Genomic DNA, 15,775 nt, shown 5'->3' on the forward strand with positions numbered 1-15,775 from the left:
TTAATCATGCAAAGTCTTCTAATTTTGCCACAGGAGCGAATTCTTTACTAATATCACTTGTAAGGGGTTTTGACTGGAACCTTTTTGGAAATTTACAGAAGAAAATTGCATGGAATATATAATCTGACCAATATGAGTACTGAAATTGGAGAGGACTGAACCTGACCAACATGGGTACTGGAGCCTGCTTGGCAAGAAAGATGACTGTCGCCGTGGGAATGGAGTCAGATCTGCTTAGAATCTAGATGCCTCCCCCTTATGACTGAATTAATGCTATCTCAGTCCTAGATGATTCTTTGCTTTTAGTTGTAGTCTTTCAGGGTTCCCCTGACATCTAGACAGCTGCCCCTTTAACCCTGAATGCAGGTCATCTACAGTGGGCTCTCATCCACACCCGGTTCTTCTCCGTGCTTTTCTCCCTTCCATTATTTTATGACATCCGCTCTTACGTGCCTCTCGGGTAAATATCATTTCTCACTAAACACACACACACACACACACACACACACACACACACACACACACACACAGAGGAGCAGCAGGAAGAATGGAGTGGTATTGAGAAGATAGGAAGAGCATGATAGCCATTAACTCCCATTAGCCTGCTATTTCATCATCCTTCACTCCCCTATAGCATGAGGGGCAGAGAGAGAGAGAGAGAGAGAGAGAGACAGAGAGAGAGAGAGACCACGTCTTTAAGGCAGAAGAGGAAAATTGTGATTACACAGTGAGCGCGTAAGGATAAAAGAGATCACAGAGAGATCTGAGTATTTTCATGTCAATAACAACAACAATAATAAAACTGAATACAAGTGTTGTCTAATATGATTTGACATTGCTATTTTCTAGTTGAAATGGACATTACCTTTGTCTTGAAACTCACAATCCAATTCTTTTATTTCCCATTTTTACATCTGACAATGCTTTCCTTTTTTCGTGACTCCATAGTATTACCACTTAATAGTGGAACCTTTAAAGCAGTATTTCATCTAATTTAACTACGGCAAAAAGGAAGAACGGAGAGAGAGAGAAAGAGACAGAGAGACCACTGCACCTGTCTGGATCATTTTAAAATCTGTCCCTAGTCTAACAGCACTGTAGTGACTGTGCAGCATAGCAAATGATCCATAATTTTCTCTCTCGCTCCCACACACACACACACACACACACACACACACACACACACACACACACACACACACACACACACACACACACACATACATACACACAGCTGAATCAGAGATTTTCCATGCTGTCCTCCTTTTAAAAGATGTTAATATATTTAATGCTTTGTGACTAAACCCCTTAATAATGCATTAATACGTTTTGCAAAAGAGAGCTTTCAGCTAAACTGCTAAAGAGTAGATCTTACTCTGTGGCATGTTGATGTATGATTCGATGATTTACATATACCACGATGAGTATGATACCATGATTTACATATGATACAATGATGAGTTTGATACCATGATTTACATATGATACAATGACAAGTATGATGCCATGATTTACATATGATACATTGATGAGTTTGATACCATGATTTACATATGATACCATCACGAGTTTGATGCCATGATTTACATACGATACCATGATTTGCATATAATACAATGATTTACATATGATGTCATTATTTACATATCATCAGCTTTTGTAAGGTTCCATAATGCATCACTATCAGCTGAGTGCCACAAACACATGAACATCAGGAGCTGATGAGACCGTACTGATAGTCAGGCCCATTGACTTGACTTCATGGACTTATCGACACACATTTAATTAAAATATATGTCTTCTTATAAGCTCCCCCTTTTCTCAGCACAATGTGCTTAATTTACCTTATCTATCACCGAGTTCCTCTTATGTGGATGTCTTTTGTGCACAGGCAGTGTGTGCACGGTGTGTGCCGCGCGTGCACGGTGCCGCGCGCACACGGTGCCGCTCGCGCACGGCTCCGGGCTGGAGGAAGGCACTCTCAAGCTGGGGAATGAATCAGGTTGATGTATTGTTTGTTTGTGCTGCCAGGGCTGCCCGTCTGTCATGAGAGACTGTGTCCATTTGTCTTAATAAATGTGATGCTGCAAATTAAGACTTCCATCTGCTGGAGGTCAGATCTATATTCGTCATGCTCTCCCATGACACTCGTTACATTAGTCCATCGAGCACTTCAGCTCGAGACATGCATTACATGAAAACAGAGTAAAACCTATTCAGACTGATACCACAGATATGAGCTCTATTGTCTACGGTAGATAATGCCACAGAAAAGGAACAACAAGCATCTGGGCAAAAAAAAGAAAGAATTCCGGGCAGCAGACTTTTCTGCTCATAAATATGCTCAAGGACCAGAGATTCAGCACAAACACACACACACACACACACACACACACACACGTACACGCGCCATACACTCAGGAATGGCACATCAGCAAAATACGCAGATGCATGCTGTCAAAATATAAATCACCAATCACAGCATAACATAAACGCAAATGCCAGGGCAGCAAAATGAGTGCTGTGGGGTATATGCGGAGTGGGGGAGGGGTGCTGACTCAGGCCCCTCATCAGTCTGTTCATCATTCAACCCCAAACCCCCAAACTAAATGCAATCTTGTTTAAGATGGAGAGGGTATACCTGGGTCACCGAGAGGGACCGGGCAGGTTCCACTTCCTCTGCTATGTTTCAGTCACTGGAGAGTTAAAGAGAAAGTGGGTTTCTTTTGCCTGTGTAATGTTTATGGCTCATAGTAAAAAGAAAAGGCTTTTGTACATGTCCTATTGTACAATTTGTCTACCCTGACTGGTCCCTCAGATCCTCACAGTCTAGTGGGGTTGTAAAGCTTTAAGATGACACTCGCTGTCTGAGAGGCAGCTTCTGTCTCACTGTAGCGGTGGAGAGACACTCGCTGTCTGAGGGACACTCTCTGTCCAGTGAAGCTCCCTCATTTTCTGCCATAAGCAGAGTACTCATCTGTTCACCTGTACTAAAACTGTACACACCGCATGAATCCAAACACTTTTATTAAACCGCGGCTCCCTGTGTAGTTCTGTGAAAACACGCTCATTCCCAAAGCCCGTAACGTAAACCAGACAGCAGTTCGACGACGACGTCGAGATGGCAGCCAGCAGTGCCGGGCTGGAGAGGACTACACCCCGTCCTATTTGATGCTCCTTATTTTTAGCCTAAGCAGTGATAATTTCTCGAACAACGTGTAACAAAATTGTTCAGGCTCAGCTAGGCAATTAGAGCAGGCCCAGCAGCTAATGGAGGTGGAATTACACAGACCTTTCCTCCATTACCACCCATTTACACCAGGAAATTCACTGAGTCCAGGCCAGCATTGTCTTCTAAACTAGATTATTGGCTTCTCACTCTTCCTCTCTCTCTCTCTCTCTCTCTCTCTCTCTGTCTCTCTCTCTCTCTCTCTCTCTCTCTCTCTCTCTCTCTTTCTCCTCTAACCACATAATGGGATGACTACCCACCTACCCTTACTAATAGTTTAATGATGACGATAGTGAGGAGTGATTCCACATTTAATCATCATCTCTACCACTTACGCCCAGTGCTTACATTAAATATGTGCACATGCTGATCTGTCTGCACCTCTCCCTGTGCACACAGAGAACTCAGGAGTTCGGTAATAACTATATAGTCTCTATGCACAGATTGAATTCCCTCCGGCATGAACAAAGAAAGGACCGTGACAAATTAACATGGACATAAAAGCTATAATCACAGACACATTAGAATCTAGTATACGCTGGATTAATCACCAGCCCTGTACACGTGGACCAAGATCATAACCTACAAATCAGACAACAGAGGTTTTACAATCAAGTATAAGTTTTACAATTAGTATAAGTTTTGATGATTTATTAACTCAAGCACACGCAAGTGTCACAATTATTGATACTGATATGATAAATACTTCAGGCTGAGCATAAAATATTTTATTTTATTCTTTATGGGTTTTTTTTACATTTATTCTATTTTATTTCTACTGAATGTAACTGTAATCTTAGTATGTACTATAATAATAATATTATAATAATAGTATTATAGTAATATTGTTATTATTATTATTATTAGTAGTAGTAGTAGTCATATTAAAGACCATGTCATACATAAATAATTATGTTAATTTTTCACAGTAACCGTCTAAATGGTAAAAACTCCACTTACCTCTCTTTCCCTCTGAAGAAACACACTAAAGAAACATTTCGGTTTGAACCTTTATTCAAACATGCTTCTCTCTCTACGCATTACACTCCATCCAAGCATGCATGGCATTGTGAAACAGAGCAAATTCAGACGAACATTTGCATCAACTTCCATGTTTTCACTTTCAATCTGCGTCTCACAGACAAACTCATCAGCCCATTCTGACTGTGATGTTCTGTCCAGTCCTCTTGACTTCATTTGTTAAATGTGTTCATCTCTCTCTGATCTTAGAGACAGTCGTGTATGTGTTGGGGGGGGGGGGGGGGGGGCATTAGCCTTTGACCTGGCAAGGTACAAGCAATTAAGAAAGTGTCATAGTAGTCTGTCAAGATGAAACACAAAAGCTCAAGACACCTAACCCACTTAGATGCCTCAACTCTTTAATAAGCAAAGTTTAGTAAACTGTCAAAATGATAATGGCTCTTGTTATAGTGGTTAATCAGAATTAGGCTATCTGCTGAGGGACACATGGCCTTAAGAGCCACGCCCAAGGGCCCCACAGTGCGGTTGCCATCACAGCTCCTAGCATTATCAAACCAGAGACGCCGGCAGGAGAAGCGATGGTGGGTTTACGTCTGAGCGTCAGTGGTCAATAAGGGAGAAGTGTGTCAGCGTCACTCAGCAACGAAGCAAAGGGTGGGTGGCCAGACCCTGATTACCAGGGGTCAATAAAACAAGATTGTATCTACACTAAAACAAAGTGTCTGGCTGCGCTTTTCTTCTATTGATGCTTGATTTCAACTTGAATACCTGCACTGTTATTAAATTATAGAGAGATGAAACTTTGTGTCTGTATTACAAACCCATCACTGTTATCTAATGCTTTATTACCAATAAGTCAACATTTAGAGTCTAAAAAGGAGGGTTTATACATATATTGAGCTGAACACTCAATAGATTGTCTGGCTGTGTTTCGGCCTGCGTGATAAGGGCTGAGCGAACTGTTCAGAGGAGCTGAATCAGACAGGAGATGGTTGTGTTGGTTGATGGGCTATAGACCTGTCTGTGAATCTCTGTGATCAGGAAAATGGGCTATAGACCTGTCTGTGAATCTCTGTGATCAGGAAAAACAGCAGCTTTCCAAGTCCAACACCTCCTGTGTGCCACCCCGCACCTCGCGGCTCAAGGATGAAAAGAGAGTGCACCTGACCACCACGACTTAATTGTTGGTCTACTCCACACACCGCCAGACTACAATAGACAGGCTTTCTGCTGATGTATTATTGCACTGCTCTACAGAATACGGTTCCTTTTGGGTTTACAGCTTAACACTGTTTATTTATTTATTTGGTTGTTTTGTGTGTGTGTGTTTTCTGAGTTATTTAAAGTGTATAATTAATTTAGACGCGCTACGTTCTTGCTTTGCTTTTGCCTGCTGAACATCTCGGGCATTTGGGATCCAGAGTACTGATCCTGAGCTGCCCTAAATGATTTAGCAAAGACGAGAGGCGTGTTTGGACCGTAAGCCAAGGTTAAATCAATGAACATTTTTCTCATAACAAACCGCGAAACAAAGCATTCTAAAAACCCAACAGTACTGTGGCCCTGCCATTCCTCAGACTCCAAGGTATTGCTTCGGTGGTAAACGGCTCTGTTAACTTTGTTAATTGATGAAAGGAGCGTATCCCTCGGTACGCGCAGCTCTACTCGACCAGTGCGGCATCGCAGTCGGGCCAGGTGTTCTGCCAGTGGATCGGCAGCTCAGTCCACGTGGCAATTTTGACTGAGGCGGCGTGGCAAAACTACAACAAACGTAGGCGGAATGTTCGCGTGTGCGTCTGCCACTCTCCCTCCAGGAGCAGAAATTTAAGGGATCAGTGAATCAGATCATTAAAATAAAATCCCCCTCATCCTTCGTCGCAGGCGTCTCTCACGCGTGACAGAAAGAGTTAATTACTATGACTGAGGTTGTAGTCGTTTCAGGCAAATGTAGCGCCGCTTCAGTCAGCCTCGCTCCCCTGCCTCTGATGTTTCTCCTCTTCCCCTGCAAGCACATACTGCTATAAATATACTGTATTATTAAAAATGTACATATCTGGATGTTTGATCGCCGTATGTATGCACACTGGTTCCTTTTATTTAACACATTAACGGACACCTGAATGTTGCCTCTGGGAGTAAAATCTCGTGTTTTTTCCATTTCCTAACTGCTGGAAACAAGACTAAGAAAATCAGAACTCTTTATACATCTTATCGACTGAAGGAGAAAACTTTTAAAAACATGAGTGTTATATTTTGGATTTAGATGAAGCCAAGGTTGATAACCTTCCACATAGTACATAAACAGGCTCTTTTAAGCAAAGTGAATCCCACTCGGAAACCCGCTCACCTCGGAGTCTCGGACGGGCAGGATTAGAGAGGCAAACATACAGTCGCTCCTGGTTAGCTGCACAGTGCTAACCTGCTTCCTAAATTACCTCCTGTAATAGCCCTGACATCTCCATAGTCTCCCCATTTGTTCCCTTCCCACAGGCAGGGCTGATGGGAGATTAGACCTGAATAATAACCCAGAGAAGAGGCCATCTCTATCCATTCCAAAAGGTCCACATTCATTTTCCCTGCTGCTGCCCAGGGGACGACCCTAGGGGCCACGCGGAGAGGAGGGGGCCTCTGGAACCCTGCATCTCCCACAGAGCACGGGTCCCCACAATGGCGTTTCAAGTAAGGGGAACCATCGGTGGACATGAAAGAAGAATGAACTGAGTGTGTGGGAGATTGTAAAGTAGAGATGGTTTGCTTGATGGGGACAACCAGAGGGACCTGATACTTGGACCTGATACTTGGATACTTGGATCATATTTTTATGATGAAACTCTGTATCGCACCTCAGAAATTAAAGGAAGTATTAGCTGTGTGTGTTTGGTGTGTGTGTGTGTGTGTGTGTGTGTGTGTGTGTGTGTGTGTGTGTGTGTGTGTGTGTGTGTTTGGTGTGTGTGTGCCTCTTGCACTTGCCTCACACACACACACACACACACACACACACACACACACACACAAAGGATGGAATTAATAATAATTAATACATTCATTGTAACTAACATTTAAGGAATGCTATATTACATACACTGCAAAGTAATCCAATAGCAACTAAATATGAATTCATCAGCCTCATCAGCAGGCCAAAGTTCTTATACATGATTATGCCATTTAAACTGTGGCATCACAAATCAATTACTCAATATGCTTTATTATTGTGTTAGACAGCAGAGGTTTTTAAACATTAAACAATATGGCTTCAGTGTTAGTTAAATGTCCATCCGTAATGTGAAGAGCGTTTAAGAGCAGCGGTAATAGTCAGGCTGTTCTTAATAAAGGTGAAGGGAGGCCCTGGCTAAGCTGTGTGGATTGGGAGCGATAAGGACTTCGGGTGGCGTGCGAGTTAAAGGAAGCGGAGGAGAATGCGTCTCAGATGAGGACGGCCGGTCCCCACACGGCTGCCTCACTCCACCTGGAGCTCAGCACACACAGACTTGCTTCTCTCTTACTAAGAAGTTAAGTTAAACCGTTTAACGTCTTGCCATGTGATTGCATCATCACCCGGCTCTGAGCCGCTTTCTCTCTTTCACACGCTGCCGTTCAGATTCAGCTCATTGAATCCAGTCACGGCTTTTTATATAAACGCACACACTGGGTTCGTCACAGACACACACACACACACACACGCACGCACGCACGCACGCACGCACACACACACACACACACACACACACACACACAGATGTCTGCGGCACTCTGGATAAAAGTGTCTGCTAAATGCCATAAATGCAAATGTAAATACACATGCACACACACACTTTCTCTCTCTCTATCTCTCTCTCTCTCTCTCTCTCTCTCTCTCTCTCTCTCTCTCTCTCTCTCACAAACACACACACAATTATATATATGAAAAAAGTCAAATTTTCACTCTTTTCATAACTTACATACAACATGAGCCCTCCAGTTAAAATGACTAAAACATAAAATGAACATAGTTAAAATGGGTCTTTGGTTTTATTAAATATTCATGTGACGTGACTCCTTATGTTGGTGCACTGTATTGTCATAATCATTATACAGGTACAAAACTTTAGTATTATTACTTTATTGAAGCAACTTCTTTTCAGTTGCTCCTATTCTACGGTCTAACAGTTTGAGAACAAAATTAGCAGCCTCTGTAAAGTCGCACAGGACACAGGGGTAATTTTTTAAAACATTTTTTTAATAATTACCATTTATGAAGATTGTGTGTGTGTGTGTGTCATGAATTCAGTGTTGGATCTGAACAGGTTTTGGGCACAAACTATAATGGGAACAGAACAGATTTTCTTGTGGCTCGCTACTTTAATGAGATAATGTTTAACATAAATGTTTGCATTCTCTATTTTAGAAATCACACTGGATATTAGAGAAAGGTATTACAGTGAGGCATTACAGTGAGGTATTACACTGGGCATTACATTGGCTATTGCACTGGGAATTACAGTGAGGTATTACAGTGAGGTATTACACTGGGCATTACACTGGGTATTACAGTGAGGTATAACACTGGCTATTACACTGGATATTACACTGGGTATTACAGTGAAGTATTACAGTGAGGTATTACAGTGAGGTATTACACTGGGCATTACACTAGCTATTACACTGGGTATTACAGTGAGGTATTACACTGGGTATTAGAGTGAGGTATTACAGCAAGGTATTACACTGGTGATTACAGTGAGGTATTACACTGGATATTACTGTGAGGTATTACACTGGGCATTACACTGGCTATTACATTGGCTATTACAATGAGGTATTACACTGGATATTACTGTGAGGTATTACAATGGATATTACAGTCAGGTATTACAGTGGGGTATTGTACTGAGCATTACACTGGCTAATACACTGGGTATTACAGTGAGGTATTACACTGGGCATTACACTGGCTATTACACTGGATATTACAGTGAGGTATTACACTGGCTATTACAGTGAGGCATTACACTGGATATTACTGTGAGGTATTACAATGATATTACAGTGAGGTATTACAGTGGGGTATTGTACTGGGCTTTACACTGGCTATTACACTGGGTATTACAGTCAGGTATTACAGTAACGTATTATACTGGCTATTATAGTGAGATATTACAGTAGCATATTAAACTGGCTATTATAGTGAGGTATTACAGTAGCATATTACACTGGCTATTACAGTGAGGTATTACAGTAGCATATTACACTGGCTATTACAGTGAGGTATTACAGTGAGGCATTACACTGGATATTACTGTGAGGTATTACAGTGGGGTGGGGATGGTCAGTAGTTTGCTAGTTCTGATCCTGGTCTGGTTGTGATGCTACACTCTTGTTTACAGTATGGAAACGCTGTAGATCATGACAATGAACCACAGCACAAATAACGGATTCCTAAAAACAGGGGAATTCTCAAAAAAACAGAGAGGGTGTAACTCATACTACACATCTTCTCCAGGATGCACAGAGGAATGTTCACACTACTTCTTGCTCATATGATAGCGAGCAACATGACGTAACTGCTGAAAAAACGAATAACGTGCACGGAGGCTTCGCTCATGTCATGCATGTGGAAGCTGCATGAACTGTGTGCACCAAGTCTGTGACAGGTCAGTGCAAAAGGGGCATATGCCATGAAGCAAAGATGGACCGATCTGAGGATCGATGACAGATGACCTCTGAAAGCAGGTAGTGCTATGCAGGTACGAACACCTTTATGGGAGATTACAGACACTCCAACTGTTTTAATAAATTCATGGACAGAAATCGGAGCAGCTCTCGGTTGTGATTCAATCCCCTGCCGTCAAAATAGGAAAACTGCCACGACAAAGCAGCAAAAACACTCTTTTACTCTTCTTCTTCTTCTTCTTCTTCTTCTTCTTCTTCTTCTTCTTCTTCTTCTTCTTCTTAAATTTTATACATTTCCAATTTGCCAGGGTCTAACAGACCTGCAGCAGTCAGTCAGTACTTAGACATCAGTGCCATTACACGATTCAGTACTGAACAAACCTTTCCTGCTCACAGAACCTCCTCTACACTGGCCTGTCCACTCTCCTATGCCCTGTCCTCTACACTGTCCTCTACACTGTCCTCTACACTGCCCTCTACACTTGTCTCTACACTGTCCTCTACACTGGTCTGTCCACTCTGCTATGCCCTGTCTTCTACACTGCCCTCTACACGTGTCTTCTACACTGCCCTCTACACTGTCCTCTACACTGTCCTCTACACTGGTCTGTCCACTCTGCTATGCCCTGTCCTCTACACTGTCCTCTACACTGGTCTGTCCACTCTGCTATGCCCTGTCCTCTACACTGTCCTCTACACTGGTCTGTCCACTCTGCTATGCTCTGTCCTCTACACTGTCCTCTACACTGTCCTCTACACTTGTCTCTACACTGTCCTCTACACTGTCCTCTACACTGCCCTCTACACTGTCCTCTACACTGTCCTCTACACTGGTCTGTCCACTCTGCTATGCCCTGTCTTCTACACTGTCCTCTACACTGTCCTCTACACTGGTCTGTCCACTCTGCTATGCTCTGTCCTCTACACTGTCCTCTACACTGTCCTCTACACTTGTCTCTACACTGCCCTCTACACTGTCCTCTACACTGTCCTCTACACTGGTCTGTCCACTCTGCTATGCCCTGTCTTCTACACTGCCCTCTACACTTGTCTCTACACTGTCCTCTACACTGTCCTCTACACTGTCCTCTACACTGGTCTGTCCACTCTGCTATGCTCTGTCCTCTACACTGTCCTCTACACTGTCCTCTACACTGCCCTCTACACTTGTCTCTACACTGTCCTCTACACTGTCCTCTACACTGCCCTCTACACTTGTCTCTACACTGTCCTCTACACTGTCCTCTACACTGTCCTCTACACTGGTCTGTCCACTCTGCTATGCCCTGTCCTCTACACTGTCCTCTACACTGTCCTCTACACTGTCCTCTACACTGGTCTGTCCACTCTGCTATGCTCTGTCCTCTACACTGTCCTCTACACTGTCCTCTACACTGGTCTGTCCACTCTGCTATGCCCTGTCCTCTACACTGTCCTCTACACTGTCCTCTACACTGGTCTGTCCACTCTGCTATGCTCTGTCCTCTACACTGTCCTCTACACTGTCCTCTACACTGGTCTGTCCACTCTGCTATGCCCTGTCTTCTACACTTCCCTCTACACTTGTCTCTACACTGTCCTCTACACTGTCCTCTACACTGTCCTCTACACTGGTCTGTCCACTCTGCTATGCTCTGTCCTCTACACTGTCCTCTACACTGTCCTCTACACTGGTCTGTCCACTCTGCTATGCCTTGTCTTCTACACTGCCCTCTACACTTGTCTCTACACTGTCCTCTACACTGTCCTCTACACTGTCCTCTACACTGGTCTGTCCACTCTGCTATGCTCTGTCCTCTACACTGTCCTCTACACTGCCCTCTACACTGCCCTCTACACTGCCCTCTACACTGTCCTATGCTTTGTCCTCTACACTGTCCTCTACACTGTCCTCTACACTGGTCTCTACACTGTCCTCTACACTGTCCTCTACACTGGTCTCTACACTGTCCTCTACACTGTCCTCTACACTGGTCTCTACACTGTCCTCTACACTGGTCTCTACACTGTCCTATGCTATGTCCTCTACACTGTCCTCTACACTGCCCTCTACACTGTCCTCTACACTGTCCTCTACACTGTCCTCTACACTGGTCTCTACACTGTCCTCTACACTGTCCTATGCTCTGTCCTCTACACTGGTCTCTACACTGTCCTCTACACTGGTCTCTACACTGTCCTCTACACTGGTCTCTACACTGTCCTATGCTCTGTGCTCTACACTGTCCTCTACACTGCCCTCTACACTGTCCTCTACACTGTCCTCTACACTGGTCTCTACACTGTCCTCTACACTGGTGTCTACACTGGTCTCTACACTGTCCTCTACACTGTCCTCTACACTGGTCTCTACACTGTCCTCTACACTGGTCTCTACACTGTCCTCTACACTGTCCTCTACACTGTCCTCTACACTGGTCTCTACACTGTCCTATGCTCTGTCCTCTACACTGTCCTCTACACTGTCCTCTACACTGCCCTCTACACGTGTCTCTACACGTGTCTCTACACTGGTCTCTACACTGTCCTCTACACTGGTCTCTACACTGTCCTCTACACTGGTCTCTACACTGTCCTATGCTCTGTCCTCTGTCCTCTGTTGTGTGCTACACACTGGTATTCTGATGTGCCTCACTTCCCTACAGCTTCTCTATAGAATTTCTATTCAGTACTACTATACTACAATACTACATACAATGCACAAAAGAAAAGCGCAGTAAGTCAATATTCATTCATCACACTCATCTTTGTGCTGGTATTAAATCTTTAGATATATTGACTATAAATGTGTGTGTTTTATATTTTGGCATGTATAATGAATATTTTATTGAAGAAGCTTGGTAAAGCTGCATAAGGTTGAGATAGTAGAGTGTGTGTGTGTGTGTGTGTGTGTATGTGTGTGTGTGTGTGTGTGTGTGTGTGTATGTGTGTGTGTCTGTGTGTGTGTGTGTGTGTGTGTGTGTGTGTGTGTGTGTGTGTGTGTGTGTGTGTGTGTGTGTGTGTGTGTGTGTGTTTGTGTGCATGTGCATGTGCATGCATGCGAGGGCTAGGGCACGCATGGAGGAAGCGCTCATGGTTTCCCAGGTCAGTGAGAATTAATCGGTGGCCACACACAGCTGGAGTGACACATGTGCTCTCATTCCAGCTGACAGATAAGCAAGCTGGAACATTCTCTCTCTCTCTCTCTCTCTCTCTCTCTCTCACTCTGTGCTGCACTCTTTTGCCTGCTGCCGTTGTTTCCCAGGTCCTCTATTATCCAGTTACCTGCGCTCGCTGTGAGAGGCGTATAATAAGCATCACCTGAAGGACGCGTTATTGGACCTGGGTAATAGAGTAATGAGCCCTGCTATTGACAGGTAACATGTGATCAACGAGGTGCTGGGGTGCTTCACTTAGCTTCCTGTGATGTTGCTCACAGATTCATCCACTCGGGCTGGTACTTTGTGCTTTACGTTTCCTCAAGTACCTTCACGCCTTAGTCACAGGGTTATAATATTGGACTTTCACTGTTTTGATGAGTAGTCAATAACTCAAAGTACGGACTTTTAAAATCTGGATTGTAACTGCTACTGTGTGAAGAATTATGCTTATTGTGTCACACTTCTCAGATAATGCTTGTGCTCTCAGCTTGAATGTACCTTCTGATGTGACTGTTGCTACGGTAACATGATGTTGACGCTTGTGACATCATTGTGCTTTACAATGGGGTCGGACCGTGCACATCGAACTTTTTTTTTTTTTACAGTCAGTGTGTTTTTCTTCTAGCTTGTGGTGTTAGTCATCTGCTCCTACTGCCTTTGGGTCTACATTTTCTTTGCATTACTGAGGTCTGTATTTAATTTTCCACAGGTGCACAGGCAGGCTGCAGAACTCATCATTCCCTGGGATGGGGTAGGGGTGTGGCCAGCCCATAATTTTTCATTCAGACTATTATGAATACCACATTTAATAAAAAAAAAAATAAATAAAAAATATATACTTTTAAAGGGGCAGTGTGTAAGATTTAAGGGTATCTATTAGCAGATATGGAATACAGTATACAAAAGATATGTTTGAGAACCAAAGAGAACCAAAGCTTTGACAAATGGAGGATCTAACTTATTACTTAGCATGATAAAAAACAGGAGATGGTTAACATGTAGCAAAAAGCTGAAGCAGAGTGAAATCGGAATGGGTGGTGACAGAAATCAAGGAGAAAGACTGCCGTGGCCTTTTCTAGATGGAACTCGCCAATGAAGTACAAATGTTTTCAGCGTGATGCCGAAGTTCCCGGTTTTCTCCTGGGAAGAGAGCATTCCAATCTAAATGCAATGGCCTTGGGTATAGTTATGAACACAACTAACCTTTTCCTCCATGTTGACGTTGAAAAATATGTAATTGCTACATTTTTGCACCAATATCTTTGGTATTTGAACCAGAAGACCCAGTGACACTATCGAGATCAGTCTACAGCTCATGTTACCAAGATCAGCCCACAGATGATGAGTTATTGGGGCTCAAGTCTCTAATCTCTATAATGTTACTGGGTGGTCTAACTTCTGTAACGTTACTGGGTAGTCTAACCTCTGTAATGTTACTGGGTAGTGTGGGTAGTCTAACCTCTGTAATGTTACAGGCTAGTCTAACCTCTGTAACATTACTGGGTAGTGTAACCTCTATAACATTACTGGGTAGTCTAACCTCTGTAACGTTACTGGGCAGTCTAACTCGACGCCTAGAATGAAATAGCTTTTTTTAACTATTACATAGAAACTGTTTCCTTGTACTGTATTAGCATGCAAAGCAGCTAATCTGCCATTAGCATTGCGACGCTACCACAAAGTACAAGTAACAAGGACACATAATGGTAACACTAACGCTATTTACATGGAAGATATAATCTTTAGTTTGATAGACTAAATGACTAAATAGACTTTCTAAACACTGATCTGAAGTAACCTTATCAATTGCCATATTATATGAACACAAACGGATGCGGTCACAGACCATAAGATTATTTTGGTGTCTTGACATATCCCAGCTGCCATAAGTTCCACTCCACTCTTAGAAAGGCAGAGGTGAGGGAGGTGCTATCCACTCAGTTGTTATCTTCCCTGCTAAATGCCACTAAAGCTTACACACTGTCGCTTTAAATGTTAAAATGTGAAGCGTTATTCAGGTACACTAATGTCAGCACACTGTGTACACTTAAGTTCATGGAGAATAAATCTTGTATTATGTGGAATTTAACTCATTGTGTGTGTGTGTGTGTGTGTGCTACCTAACCTGCCGTTACCTAACCTGTGCAGGTGATTATAAGGACGAGAAGCAAGCCCTGTTGTTCTCTGCTAAACCGCTGCAGGATGCGTGATCAATGCCGTGGGGTGTCGCACTGACCTGCGCTCTGTTTGTTGTGGCGGGAATGATAAACACTGGCATTTCCCTTCTGCTGTGACTCCCGGTAATTACCCCTCTTTCATATCAGCCCTTGTGGCTGGTGCCACCAAGAAAATTTGGAGAGTTTTTGAAGCACATGGTGGTAAATGTCAAATTTATTTTGGTTTGCCTTTCAGGGTGTTTGAGGCTGTTGTCATGGGAAGGGTGAAGAGAGAACGGCATTGGGGTTAGTATAGGGCACTGCACTTTGGGCTAATTGGAGAGGGGTAGCATTGGTGTGCTAAGCCTCTTAAACCTGCACGTGTGATTTTGTGATTCACCCTCTCCCCATACAGGCACTGGCAAGGGCATTTTATGAGTGTGTGTGTGTGTGTGTGTGTCCAACTTTCAGCTATACAAATGCTCTCTGCGATGAAACCTGTGCCCGGGGGGGGTGTTCCGGAGTTGGGCCCCGGGTCGACACAGCTTGTCCTACAGTGCTGCAGGTCTCATTGTGGCCTTAATTAATGACGTAATAACAACACGAAACGGCTAATTTCC

This window comes from Electrophorus electricus, chromosome 16, assembly GCF_041902795.1.
Source record: "Electrophorus electricus isolate QZ-2024a chromosome 16, ASM4190279v1, whole genome shotgun sequence".
NCBI classification, from domain to species: Eukaryota; Metazoa; Chordata; class Actinopteri; order Gymnotiformes; family Gymnotidae; genus Electrophorus; species Electrophorus electricus.